Here is a 14,159-nt window from a genome sequence, read left to right on the forward strand (position 1 = left end):
CTGATGTTATGTTCAGGTCTATAACTCTTCAAATTCGACATCTTGTTTGCTTAACGAATAATGTAGTATTGACATATAACGAGACTCCTTTTGTCGATAAACCAGAAAAATACATGACAGACATCGGTTACTTGGCTTGCTTAGTAGCAGCAGCTCCTAAAATATTAATTACACATGAAATACATTTTAACATGAATGTTTTGAACATTGTTGTTATGCCACCTGGGCATAATGTGTCAACGCCGGGGAGGATGTTATGCTATCTGGGCATAATGTGTCAACGGTATGTTTTTTTGGGAATGGTTTTGGGCAACGAACAGTAATGTCACACATACATGGAAATACATAGAAATCAAGTAGTGAACTGAGCGAACGGACGTGTTCTCCTTTTGCTCCGAAATTCCTCCTTTTTTCTCCTAATACAGTCCACTCGAAAAAGGACATTGTGGTCCTACGGAACCGGATGCGAAAACCAGTGTAGTGTTTCGCGTGTTATCGGTGTATGGAACATCCGCGATCGGGTGTTAGCGGCGTGACAGTGCGTCGCTACTGTGAAAGAGTAGCACTAGCCGGAAAACAAAGTACCGTGATTCGGAAAGTGTGATGCGTTGGAAACTGCTACAAAGCTTTCCACTTGACTAAGGAAGATCCGCGATCGGATCTTAGTGACGTGACAGTGCGTTGCTACTATGCAAACAGAGTAGCACTATCCGGAAAACAAAGCACCGTGATTCGGAAAGTGTGATTCGCCGGCATTCCTCTCGATAAAGGCATTCTGCTGATCGAAGGTAATCCGCTCAATAACAGAACATTGAAACATTCGCGAAAACCACGTGTGATTGGCGTGGCGTGGGTTTGCCAAAAGCAAATGGTGGACCGGCACAAGTGAAGGTGTGTGAATGTAAAGACAATGCAATCACCGTTTACTCGGTCAAAGAAAGTGAAACGATCACCGATAAAACGTACGACTCCTTCAACAATACCAACACAGTCGCAACAGCAAGAAGTGAAGAAGGTTTCCAACAAAATGGAGGCCCAACTACAAGCTTTGGTGAAGCAGCGAGAGGGAGTGCGCAACAAGCTTAGTCGTGTGTGTGCATCCTTATGTGATAGTGATGGGCAACCGAATGCCAACGTAAAAAATGTGCGCTTCCTACAGCTCCAAGAAAAGGCTTTGGCAAACATGTACAATGAGTGCAACGAAATTCAAAGCAAAATCTACGAACTGTCCCTCTCAAAAGAAGAAGACGAACAGCAGAACAATCTGTACATCGATTTTGAGAGAAAGTTCAACGAAGTTTCGTTGAAATTAAGTATGTGTTTTGATGCCGTGCCCAAACGTGAAGCAACTCTTTCAGTTGTGCCATCGACCTCGCATGAATTTTCGCCTTATCTGCCACCGTTAAATGTTCCCTTACCAACATTCGATGGTTCGTACGAGAAGTGGTACGCATTTAAAGCAATGTTCACCGCTGTGATGAACCGATACAAGCATGAGGAACCCGCGCTGAAACTGTTCCATCTCCGGAACAGTCTTGTCGGAAAGGCAGCAGGTATCATTGACGAAGTGTTAGTGAACAACAACGACTATGAAGCCGCATGGAAGATCCTTGCGCAACGGTATGAGGACAAACGTGTGGTCATAGAAAAACACATTGACAATCTTTTTGGCTTAACAAAGTTTAGTCGAGATAACGGTGCTAATCTGCGTAAGGTGATCGATACTTGCAACAAGAATGTTGATGCATTGAAGCATCATAGCCTTTTGGTTGAAGGTCTTGGTGAACAAATGTTAGTGAAGCTCATAACAGGAAAGATGGACAAGAAGTTACAGGTTGCTTGGGAAACGAAGCAAAAGAAGAACGTGTGCTCATCGTACGCCGCATTAGTAGAGTTTTTGGAAGAACAGTGCAGAATTTCCGAGATGGTCGACATAGGCGTGAAATCATCGACGGAATCTATTAAACCAAAAACAGTGACAAAAACATTGGTTGTTAGCGATTCCAATCAGCAAGCGAAATGTACAGTGTGCAGTGAGTTTCATGAACTTAGAAACTGCGAACGTTTTAAGAGTAAGAGTGTTAGCGAAAGGATTGACGTTGTGAAAAGATCTGGCGCTTGCTTCAACTGCCTGTCGAATGGTCATCGCATCCGCACATGTCGGTCAGGTTCTTGCCGTCGATGCGGCAAGAAGCATCATAGCTTACTCCATGAAGATCGTTCAAGCCATGTTCCCGATCGTGTAGCGCCAACAGCGTTAGCAGAGAATCCAAACTTGCCTGCTGAACCACCGACAACTCTATGCACCAAGGAAATGTATCCTGAGAGACAAACTGTTCTCTCGACCGCAGTGGTATTAGTAGACGGTTTGCGTAATACTCCTTACCCGTGCCGAGCGATTCTGGATTCGGCTTCACAAATGAATTTTGTTACTGAACGCTTTGCTAATCTTCTTTCTTTGAGAATGGAATCCACTGACGTCATAGCAAATAGTTTGAACGGTAACAAAACCCGTTTAAGCCGTAAACTGCACACAACGATTAGGTCTCGTGCTGGTGACATCGTAGCGGAAATTGAATTCTTAGTGACCCCACGAATTACTGGTGAGCTTCCGTCCAAGTCTTTTGATATATCACAGTGGCCCATCTCGAGCGAACAGGTGCTGGCCGACCCTACCTTCAACAGAAGAGGACCTGTCGATATGTTAATTGGCGCTGAATCGTTCTGGGATCTAATGCAAGATGGCCGATGCGATCTTGGTTCCAATCGACTTGTGCTGCAAAATACGAAACTAGGTTGGATTGCTGGCGGTGTGATTAGGAGCGACACGACTATCATTGCACGTACACTTTGCAACACTACGGATGATGAGCCGCTTACGGAACTACTGAGGAACTTCTACAAGGTAGAATCCTGCGACGAGCTCCGCCCTTCTCCGAAGGCGGACGACGAGGTGTGTTTGGAACATTTTCAACGCACACACGAGCGAACGAAGGAGGGTCGGTATGTGGTCCGACACCCTTTCAACGAACGTAAATGCGAGCTTGGCGACTCGCGTGAAATGGCACTGCGACGATTTCTGGCGCTGGAGCGAAAACTCGAAAAGCAGCCCGACCTGAAGGAACAGTACTCACAGTTCATCCGAGAGTACGAGCAACTAGGACACATGCGTGAGATTGTGGAAGCACCAAACGAGGACCCAGGGTCGGTGTTCTATCTACCTCACCACTGCGTGCTGAGACCTTCGAGCTCTACAACTAAACTACGAGTCGTGTTTGATGGATCAGCAAAGACGTCGACGGGTGTATCCATCAACGACGTTTTAATGACTGGACCAACAGTCCAAAACGATCTCACTGCAATTCTTCTTCGTTTTAGAGGGTTCCAGTACGTTTTCACACTGGACATTCCGAAGATGTTTCGTCAGGTGAGGGTCCATCCGGAAGACACGAGGTACCAGCGAATCTTTTGGAGGTACAACCGGAACGATCCACTAACAGTACAAGAGCTGCTCACTGTTACCTATGAATTGGGACCTTCCCCGTTCCAAGCAACCATGGCGCTTAAGCAGGCAGCTAACGATCATCAGGGCGAGCTCCCGAGGGCTGCCGAAGTAGTTAACAAGGGAACATACATGGACGATACGTTAACGGGAGCTGATACACTTGCTGAGGCATGCCAACTTCAACGAGATTTGACAAAACTGCTAAAGAATGCTTGTTTCAGTGCTCATAAATGGTGTGCTAATCATCCTGATATCGTTGCAGGAGTAGCAGAAGAACTTAGAGGAACTTCTTTCGAAGTTACAGACAACACCTCCAAGACGACAGTGAAGACTTTGGGTGTTACATGGAATCCGCTTGAGGATTGGTTTTCGGTGTCTGTTCCTGATTTCGACCACTCACAAGAAATGACTCGGCGAAGGCTCCTGAGTCAACTGGCCAAGATTTTCGACCCGCTTGGATTTTTTGGGCCAGTTATCACCTACGCGAAGCTGATTTTACGTGAAGTCGGCGAACTTCGGATAGATTGGGATGACACAGTTCCTACCGAAGTTAATGAGAAGTGGCGAAATTTCCGAACTGAGATGACAGCGCTGAGGGAAGTTCAAGTTCCGAGATGGATTTCCTGGAAGAATGTGCTCAAGCTAGAACTGCAAGGGTTCGCCGACGCATCTGATCAAGCTTATGGTGCCTGTTTGTACATGCAGGGTTCTTTCTCGAATGAGGAGCCCAAGATGCAATTGATCTGCAGCAAATCTCGAATCCTACCGAAGAAACGGAATCCGAAGCAGAAGGCCCTCACGACCCCTCGAGCTGAACTGATGGCGGCATTGTTACTTGCTAGAATGGTTGTGAAGTTCCTGGACGCTACGGAGCTTGGATTTGAATCTGTTCATCTCTGGAGCGATTCAAAAATCGTGTTGTGTTGGCTCAAGAAGTCCCCTGACCTGTTGCAAACGTACGTATCAAATCGGGTAAGTGAAATCCAACAACTCAGCCTATCATTCCTTTGGCATTATATTTCCACTTACGATAATCCGGCCGATTTGATTTCACGTGGAGTCACACCGAAGAAATTGATGAAGTCTACGATGTGGTGGCAGCCTCGGCCACTACAACCCATCGTCAAGAAGGCGGACTATACGGAAATTCCGGACAACGAGCTGCCGGAAATGCGAGCTGGAGTGGCGTTGGCCACTACCGTTCCTGTTGAGCGTTTCCCAATCTTTGAGAAGTTGGGAAGTTTCACGAAAATGGTTAGGAGTATGGCTTACTTGGTGCGTCTCGCTAGGTTTATCAAATCACGCAAAGGGGAGGTGATAAAAGGTCAACTCACAGCAACAGAATTACGTACAGCGACACACGTAATTATACGAATGGTTCAGCGAGAGGCCTTTCAACAAGAAATCCTCGCTCTAATGGACGATTCGAATACAAATTGTCGACTCAATGGACTAAAGGCGTTTTTGGATCCAGATGATGGTATCATACGAGTTGGTGGAAGAATCAAGCGAGCCATCATACCCTACGATAGTCGGCATCAGATGCTGTTGCCGGCTAAGCATCCTGTCACCGAGGCACTTGTTCGTCAGTTACACATTAACAACTTGCACATCGGGCAAAGAGGCCTGCTTGCAGTTGTACGTCAACGGTACTGGCCGTTGAACGTGAAGAGCACTATCCGTAAGGTGACACGAAAATGCATCGTCTGTTTCAAGGCGAACCCGTTTAAGACAACGCAAATGATGGGTGATTTACCATCGTATCGTGTCCAGCCAGCCCCCGTTTTTTCGGATACCGGTGTAGACTATGCAGGTCCTTTCTCCATCAAGTCATCGACCTCTCGCAAGCCGCAGATCACGAAAGCCTATGTGTGCCTGTTCGTATGCCTGCAGACTCGAGCCATACACTTGGAATTGGTCTCGGACTTGACGACAGACGCGTTCCTTGCAAGCTTGCGGCGGTTTACCAGTCGACGAGGGTACCCGAAATCGATACGATCTGACAATGCAACCAACTTTGTCGGAGCCAAAACGGAGCTGCACGAGCTTTGGCTTATGTTCAAGAAAGAGTGCACCACGAAGAAGATCATCAACTATTGTGCCGACAACGGTATTGACTGGTCGTTCATACCACCGCGAAGTCCGCACTTTGGCGGTATCTGGGAGGCTGGTGTGAAGCAGGTTAAGCACCACATGAAACGTATTGTTGGTGACAGAAAACTTTCCTACGAGGAGCTCTACACGACCCTTACACAAATAGAAGGGGTACTAAATTCTCGACCCTTAGTACCGAGCTCAGACGATCCATCCGACTACACCGCAATCACCCCGGCACATTTCCTGATAGGCCGAGAGATGCAAGCTGTTCCAGAACCCGACTACTCCATCCTAAAGGAGAACCGTCTCTCACGATGGCAGTTGGTGCAATCTATGTTGCAACACTTCTGGAGACGGTGGACTGCCGAGTACTTGCCGGAACTCCAAAATCGGTCGAAATGGCTGAAGCGGAAGGAGATCAAGGTGGGATCGCTTGTACTACTAGCAGACCAGAATACACCACCACTACACTGGCCGCTTGCAAGGATAGTAGCTGCACACCCCGGAGACGACGGTGTGACACGTGTCGTTACCGTTAGAACGGCGAATGGAGCGGAGTTCAAACGCGCAGTTACAGAAGTCTGCTTGCTGCCGTTGGACGAAATTGATAGTTGAAATACTATTTCAACGCCGGGGAGGATGTTATGCCACCTGGGCATAATGTGTCAACGCCGGGGAGGATGTTATGCTATCTGGGCATAATGTGTCAACGGTATGTTTTTTTGGGAATGGTTTTGGGCAACGAACAGTAATGTCACACATACATGGAAATACATAGAAATCAAGTAGTGAACTGAGCGAACGGACGTGTTCTCCTTTTGCTCCGAAATTCCTCCTTTTTTCTCCTAATACAGTCCACTCGAAAAGGGACAATTGTCTTCCCACACGTTTCTTTACAAGCAACCAAAGTGAATGGATTGGTTGATAAGCGTACTATATAAAAAAACTACAATGCACGGCTGACATTGTTATTACAGTCTGTGGTTTGGAGTGCGTTTAAAATAGATCGAACCACATTATCAACACGTTAATCAATCTATTTTTACCATGGTGTCCTCTCTTACCCGAAACTCGCCATTAATATAAACCTTGAAAAGCATTTTATGTGTTCCACACCATGGAAACAGTCGATTGGTTGTGGTCAGCATTTTACAGGCCGCAATTGAGACCGGGTCAGGTTCAAGTGGCTCAGCTGGCTGTTGATTAAATTTTTTCGATCCGCTGTTTCCATCATTGTCCATCCTGAAGCGACACAAACTGTGAGCAACATTTAGGAAGGTCAAGAACAACGAAAGAACGTGGATGAAACGACCACAATCATTGACAAAAAATCTTCTATCCAGCTAAGTTCAACGTTCACTGACACGTGCCGCTTTGTTTTTTTTTTTTTTTGGTCTTGACTTACAATGAAATGGTTCATTAATAAGAGCATTTCAAATATAGGCCAGTCAGTTTAATAATGCTGATGTTGTTAATTATTTACAACCATGACATTTTCAATTATTAAAAAACGTCTCATTTTGATGTTTACTTAGCACTCTATTGTATCATTAGATGCTTGTAAATGCATGACTTGTTCTATGTTTTTCGTAACAGATTCGATTGCTTGAAAAAAAAACTCTCGCTCCGGCAAAAAATGGACAAAATTGTATGAAGAAGCGCTATGAACTTCACAATGGCAATGACTTCTTGCAACGGATAGAAAAAAAATAATGTGCAACACGCAAGACAGGCATAATAAGACATTCCCTTCTGATCAATGCTGCACGCACGTTCGCGTGTTTGTGGTGAGACTTGTGGATGCCACTAGCTTCCAAGGCATTCATTATTTATTGACGAGAAAACCAAGCCTTGGCGACCTGACGATGGTAGATGTATTGTCAATTACTTTTTTTTAGGGTACAAAATGGGATATCATGGGCCTTTTGTTTGGGTCCAGTATCATCAACATTCTTCTACCGGTACCATGCTAACTGTTGGATGGTGTGAAACGCAGCCTAATTAATAGATTATAACACTGCTAGCCATTAATTATATGAAGAACACTACCTAACTGTATGGTACGGAAATGTGAAAGATCGTAGTTAGTAGCCCCCTTGCTCATAGGAATTTTGACATTATTTGCATACCTGCTGCTTAGCTGCAGCATGTCGCGGTTGGGATAGCTATTTACTCATCGCCCACGCCGTCTTGACATTGCTGAGTGGAGGAATGCTAATGAGTGTAGTTAGTTAGCTTTCCGATTTAATTTGAATGCTCTAGCTTAAATACAGTCGACTATTTTGCACTCAATTATATCGTATAATACAAAAAGGTGCTTAAGAGCTTTTTGATGAACCCAAGACATACCGTGGCAAATAAACAGATAAATTAGATCTCATTATTACTTTTGTATTATTTTTGATACAAACATCAACAATTATTAATTTCAATTACTGGTTTACTATGTTTACATACCGACAAAAGTTAAAACAGAAGGAACATATTGCGATTCAAACTGATTCATGTAAGTAACAGTCATTTAAACCAATACACAGCAAATGTAGGATAGCTTAAAATACAAATCACCATCGTAGCCCTGTATGCCATTCATTCATTGTGTGACGAATATCAGTTTTTGTCGGCATTTGGTTCCGAATGTTTCTGACAGTTGTGTCACTCTTTACGCCAATAGAATGTTTTTCTTACTCCAGTTCTTCATTTGGTATTGATTTCATAACTTGGTTAGGTTGCGTAGAATGGAAGCCCACTGCTTCCTTCCGCACTCATTTCCGGGTGTCTGCCAAAGACGTAAACGACATAGGTCGTTATTTCATCAAATATGGAAGCCTCATCTCAGCCCAGCGGACATCCAAACACGTATCACATATACATCATTGGCAGGAGCCTATTCGTTTTTATCACATTGCAAATCTCTGTGGACCTTCAATATTGATAACTGGGAGTCATGTGTCTATGAATTTTGATTCATATATACACGTCTTTCTGGACGATAGCACGTCAAAGTAATCAAGAAAATTGTAAGTAAAGAACGAACTTATTTTATTTGTTAGTATTTTTTGTTCGATTCATGATAACGACCGAATTCATGATAAAGGTTCGCATCCGGCAACTTAAACAAATTTTGTTATTTCAAACGTCACAAGCCAGGTGAAGGTGGATGGAAAACTCTCAGGATCCTTTGGCATACGCTGATGATATAGACATCATTGATCGAGCAGGCGGCAGAAAACCTCGGGTTGCAGATTAACGAGGCAAAGACCAAACTGATGGTGGCACCATCAGCGGCCCTACTAAGAAATCTGGAACTTCGTGGGGGTGATTGCAAATTTGAAGTCGTCCAAAACTTCACGTATTCTTGGACAAAAGTGAGCACCGAAAACAGCATTGAGACGGAGTTACGCGCAAGGATGCTGGCGGCCAGCCGGTCATTCTATAGCCTGAGGAAACATATAACCTCTGTCACCAAAAAATCTGTCGCGACGGTAGAATCTGGGACTGTATTGTACCTTTATAGTCCCAGTACTCACATACGCTTCTGAGACATGGACCCTGTCTAAAACAGACGAAGCCCTCTTAGCCGCGTTCGAGAGGAAGATGCTCAGAAGGATTGTTGGCCCCGTATGTGTGGAAGGATAATAGAGGAGCCGCTACAACGACGAGCTGTACAAACTGTATGACGACCTCACCGTCGTGCAGCGAATTAAGCTGACCAGGCTCCGATGGGCTGGCCATGTTATACGCATGGCACCGGACGACCATGCTCAGAAAGTCCTTTTAGGCCGTCCACACGGACAAAAGAGGCGTGGTAGGCCCAGATTGAGGTGGGAGGATGGCGTGGAATCATTCGCCATCAAGGCCGGGATAACGGATTGGCGGACGACGGCGCGGGACGATGAGCGGTTCCGGATTCTGATTCTGATAAGTAAGTAAGTAGTCATTTGAAATAATGTACAAATATATTCAATTTATTCATATAGCATATGCGTTTGAGCTAATACAATCAGAATGTAATGCAACTGAATAAAAATACTTTTCATATGGATACAATTGGTAGTGTGAATCCTCACACTACCGCGTGTTATCCCTTTGATGTGATCACAATCACAATATATAAATGAAATACAAAAATAGTTCCCATATGACAGCTTTATCGTATGACACAGACCATCCATCGAAATTGAATAGCTCTGTAGATTCTCATCCCTCTACCGCCAAATCGTAATTTCGAGTCAACACTATTTTACTTGGTTGTCCCACCGTCCCACATCCATCGTCTCACTTGTGTAACCCTAGCAGATTGCTGCACGCGCACCCATACATTCATTCAAGCAGTTTAAACCTTGTTTTTAGTATTCTCTTCAACAACAAGGAAAAACCAACGTAATCCGGTTCGTACGCAACTCGTAGTCCTTTTACACGTGTCTCTAGAATCGACCGGCGCTGCTCTGTTTAGGGCGTTCAACCATAAATGTGAGCATTGTGTCCTCTTTCATAATATGAGAGCGCTCTAAATATATAACTCTAACGTGCTAGTCATGCGATCATGCGACAAAAGATGAAATAGAAACCCTCCACAAACGATGCATGTGAGAGTAGAAGAGCAAAAAAAAAAAAAAAAAGATCGAACGATACAATGACAATACGCTTAACCGTAGAACACTTAACGAGCATATCAACAACGATCCTCTGCAGCTGAGCAATAAATTATTTCACTACTTTTGACAGCTTTGGCTTGCAGATGAGGTTTGCAGTGTAATTTTCGTCAACAAATGATGTCTTTAACTTTCGTTTTTTTAGAGCTAGAAGGCTAATTAATAGTTCCTTGTTTTCACTTTCATTCGAATACTACACGAGAAGGTGTGTTTGTATTATAATCATCGTCGGATAAAGTAGTGTCCGGCCCATGACGATTATCACAATCATGCCAAATTTTTGAAACCCCAAACACTGCTTGTTGAAAAGGGGCTCGTCGCTAAAATTTCACAGTGCTTCTGGGATCACCGGGATGAGCGCGTTAAGTTTGGCACCGCCATGGCAACCAACATGATCTGCCACTGGTGTTTGTGTTGTTCATGATCGCAAGGGGAAATAGGATGTGTTTTTTCGGTTCGGTCGAGAAAATACAATCGACCAATCTGGTTTCAAAACGCACCACAACCACTTGCTGTGCTGTGCCGTCCCATAAGCCATTTTATGTTTCGTTTCGTTGAGTTGTATTTACTCGGTAGATTTTGCTTGATTCGGGTTAATTGATTGCAATGGTGCCATGTGGTCAACCGAGTTCCGAGCGGCGACAAAAGTGGCGACGGCGTTGTGAAATAGAGGCGGGATGAGTGTGACCATCGCGAATGGCCGAATAAGAAAATCATCAATGGGGCAGCTAAACACGAAAAACAAAAAGAAATCACCTACACGTGCCAGCGTTGATGCGACCGTCGCAAAACAAAAAAAAAACACCACATCATTAAATAACATCATCCGATAAAATATCAGAATCAAAATAGAACCGCGATGAAGCATGCCATGTGGAGGGTTCGTTCAAAAAAGCACCATAAAAAAAAAAACTCGGAGTACCAGCTAGAGCCGTAGTGCGGTCGAAAGCGAACGGAAAACAATTTTATTATGGCTCCCGGCTGCCGCACATTTTGACGTCTAAATTTTGAGAAGAATTCAAATTCTCGTGACACTCAAATGTTGGACTTGTTTTTTTTTTCGTTCTTACATTTTTTAAACACGCTTAACGTCAGGTGATCGGTTTGGGAGTTGTTTATAGACGACAACAGAGAAAGATTTTCTATTTTAGAATGCGATGAACATCATAATCGTTACTCGAAAGTTTATAATTGTGGAAATCTGTTTTCTTAACGTGTTTCTAACATACTCGTGGAATGCTTTCTAATTAACCATTCCAACGGAAGATCTATGCACACATGATGCAGCATGATAAGGAGGCGCCACATACCTGCAGCTTACACAAAGCAATGCCCGATGTTCGTGGCAGTGGTTTACAGTTATGGTACTTATTGTTTACAATCGTTGGCTGATTGTGATGCTCCAAGAATGTTTGTTTCAAGAGCGCTTTTGACGAAGCCATGTTGATTAGTTTAGTAAAACTCACAACTTCATCATTTGATAAGAGTGCGAACCAGATTGAAAATATAACTTGATAGCAAACTACTAATAACAAACAGAGAAATATGTACCTTATCGTTTCCCTTTACTCTATCAAGTTGAGTAATCGACAGACTTCAAAAGAGGCAGATGAATCAAGAACCGTATGTTAAAGAAATAAGTATGATTTTTTTAAATATTCCATGGTTTGTTCTTCTTAATTTGATACAGCGTGAGCGATAAACGATAATCCTTAAGCAAATTATAAAAATAAATAAACAAAATCAAACACTTCACTAATTGAAGCGGTGAAGAACTCAGCGACATACTTTTAAAAAGTAAAATAACACGAATGCGAACGTAAAACAAAAACATTATGATCATAGCATCAAACCCACGTTCCAAGGCAAATTCCACTACCCCATGCACGTTGAAGGTGACAAAAAAATGAAAAAGAGTCTTTTGGTATGTTTTCTTCCCTTAGCCATTAGTTTTTTTTTTTCGTGAATATAGTAAGTTCGTAGATATTTTTCGTGTCCACAGAGAATGATTTATAACGACAACTGCATCGAAAACGTCCCTAAACTGTGATCGGGTTTACAAATGATCACATCTAGGTGTAAAACATGTTCACGCCACCACGTGCTAGTGCATACGTCCGGTGCACACGGGAACGAAAGAAATAGAAGGACAAAAGGACTTAATCAAGACACGGTTTACGACACTTTAATGGTCATTATTTGAATGTTGTTATAAAAAGCAACAATCATGAATAAACCGCAGAAGAGAGAAAAAGATATAAAAAAATGATTACCTACCTTGACTTTCGCTGAAATAAGAAATAAGGTTATAAATCATAATTACTTGTGACAATTAAGCGTGCTTCGATGAAAAAGACAGACATTTTTGATTACAGTAACGCGTTTTGTTTTTAGAATTTATGGTATGAATCCAATCATCAGGTTGAAAAATACATGATCAACCAACAAAATTATCGTCTATTGAGAAACGCAATATATAACAAAGCATGAAAGATAAACGATGCATTTAGAAGGATCTATTTTCAATGGGAGCCTAGGGAAGGATAAATCACAGACATCGCCAACGATCCTTCTTGGCGAGGCAGCAAAGCCGAGCGATAGTACCGGTAGGGATTTGCAACAAAAATATATAAACAGTCTAGCGCATCTTGAACCTTCTGCAGTACAGCTTGAACCGCTGAGCTCTAATATGAGACTTAGCAGCTAGTAACCGCAGCTGATAAGAAGGTAACGAGTTGATCAGGCATGCCATAGCTGCAGAAAAAGCGACGTAACGAAACAGCAAATCGGCTGCAGCCAAATCTTCCTCACCCGGCGGGTTTCGGGTCAGATTGCAAACAAAGAGCTATTTTACGAAAGGACATCATCTTTGTTCCGTCTCGTTTTGAGCCATTCGAGCATATCCTGATGCAGGAAAGACCTGTTGTCGTCGGTCGCCTCAGCACAATGCTTGTACCTTTTGATTCGGAAGGCAACTTTCTGATTTCTTCGTTCCGTGTAGATTTAGGAAAGAGGGAGGAAAAATACTCTCACACAATCATGCTACACACACACACACTTTCTCCGGCATCGAGCCTTTCGCACAAAGGAACAAACATCGACGGAGTTACCGCATTCTCGCTAGCGGAAATTATGCTCTCGCTCGGTTTAGATTGTGATTCTTTGTCTTCGCTAGGAATCCCCTACCAAATCTCCAACCCCGGGGCGAGATTGTGCAACGACATTGAATGCACAATGGTGCCAAATATCGAGGTGGTGTTTCTTGGCAAAAAGCATAATACTTGGATGACAAAGCAGCGAGGCAAAAGTGTCCAAGTAAATACTCGCCGTAACGCATGGACAATGCTGCAGCAAATGTAAGTCTGCTGAAAGGTGGATTGGAATGCAACATTCATTGCACTGCGCCACGACGCTCTACACACAGCGGCGATTCCTTGGCTTACCGATGATTGTCGGTGAATGCACAAACATAATTGAAATTTAGTTCGTTCGCCTATGGTGTGGGGCTAATATAGTTCGGAAATTATTTTTCTTTTTCCTCAACGAAGAAGACGAATAATACTGCACGGCATGGGGATTATGTGACAATAGGGATCTTTTCATCACGTTAAGCAAAGGCAAGTGACGAAGAAGCTATTACATTGCTTGAATGATTTCAAAATGCTGCTTTAAGATGGAAACATATGGATATATCTTTCTGTTTGCTGCATGTTCCAGGTTTTGTGTTACTGACATTTTGACAAAAGATTTATTTGAATTTGAATGCGTTTATTCGAAGCACACTTAAGGCACAAGTATAACATAAAATTCAATATTGACTGTTGTGACAGATTTGACAGATAAAGCAATAGAATAAATTATAAGTTTGTCTTGATTGTCCTTATCATGATTACTCCTAAGTG

At 43.2% G+C, this 14,159-nt stretch overlaps 1 protein-coding gene across 2 annotated transcripts in view; it reads right to left on the reverse strand.

The window, feature by feature from the left end:
• Nucleotides 1-14,159, reverse strand: part of LOC126558309 (protein similar) — a 116,267-nt gene that overhangs the window by 65,094 nt on the left and 37,014 nt on the right. The gene's annotated exons all lie outside the window — the stretch shown is intronic.

This window comes from Anopheles maculipalpis, chromosome 2RL (genome assembly GCF_943734695.1).
Source record: "Anopheles maculipalpis chromosome 2RL, idAnoMacuDA_375_x, whole genome shotgun sequence".
NCBI classification, from domain to species: Eukaryota; Metazoa; Arthropoda; class Insecta; order Diptera; family Culicidae; genus Anopheles; species Anopheles maculipalpis.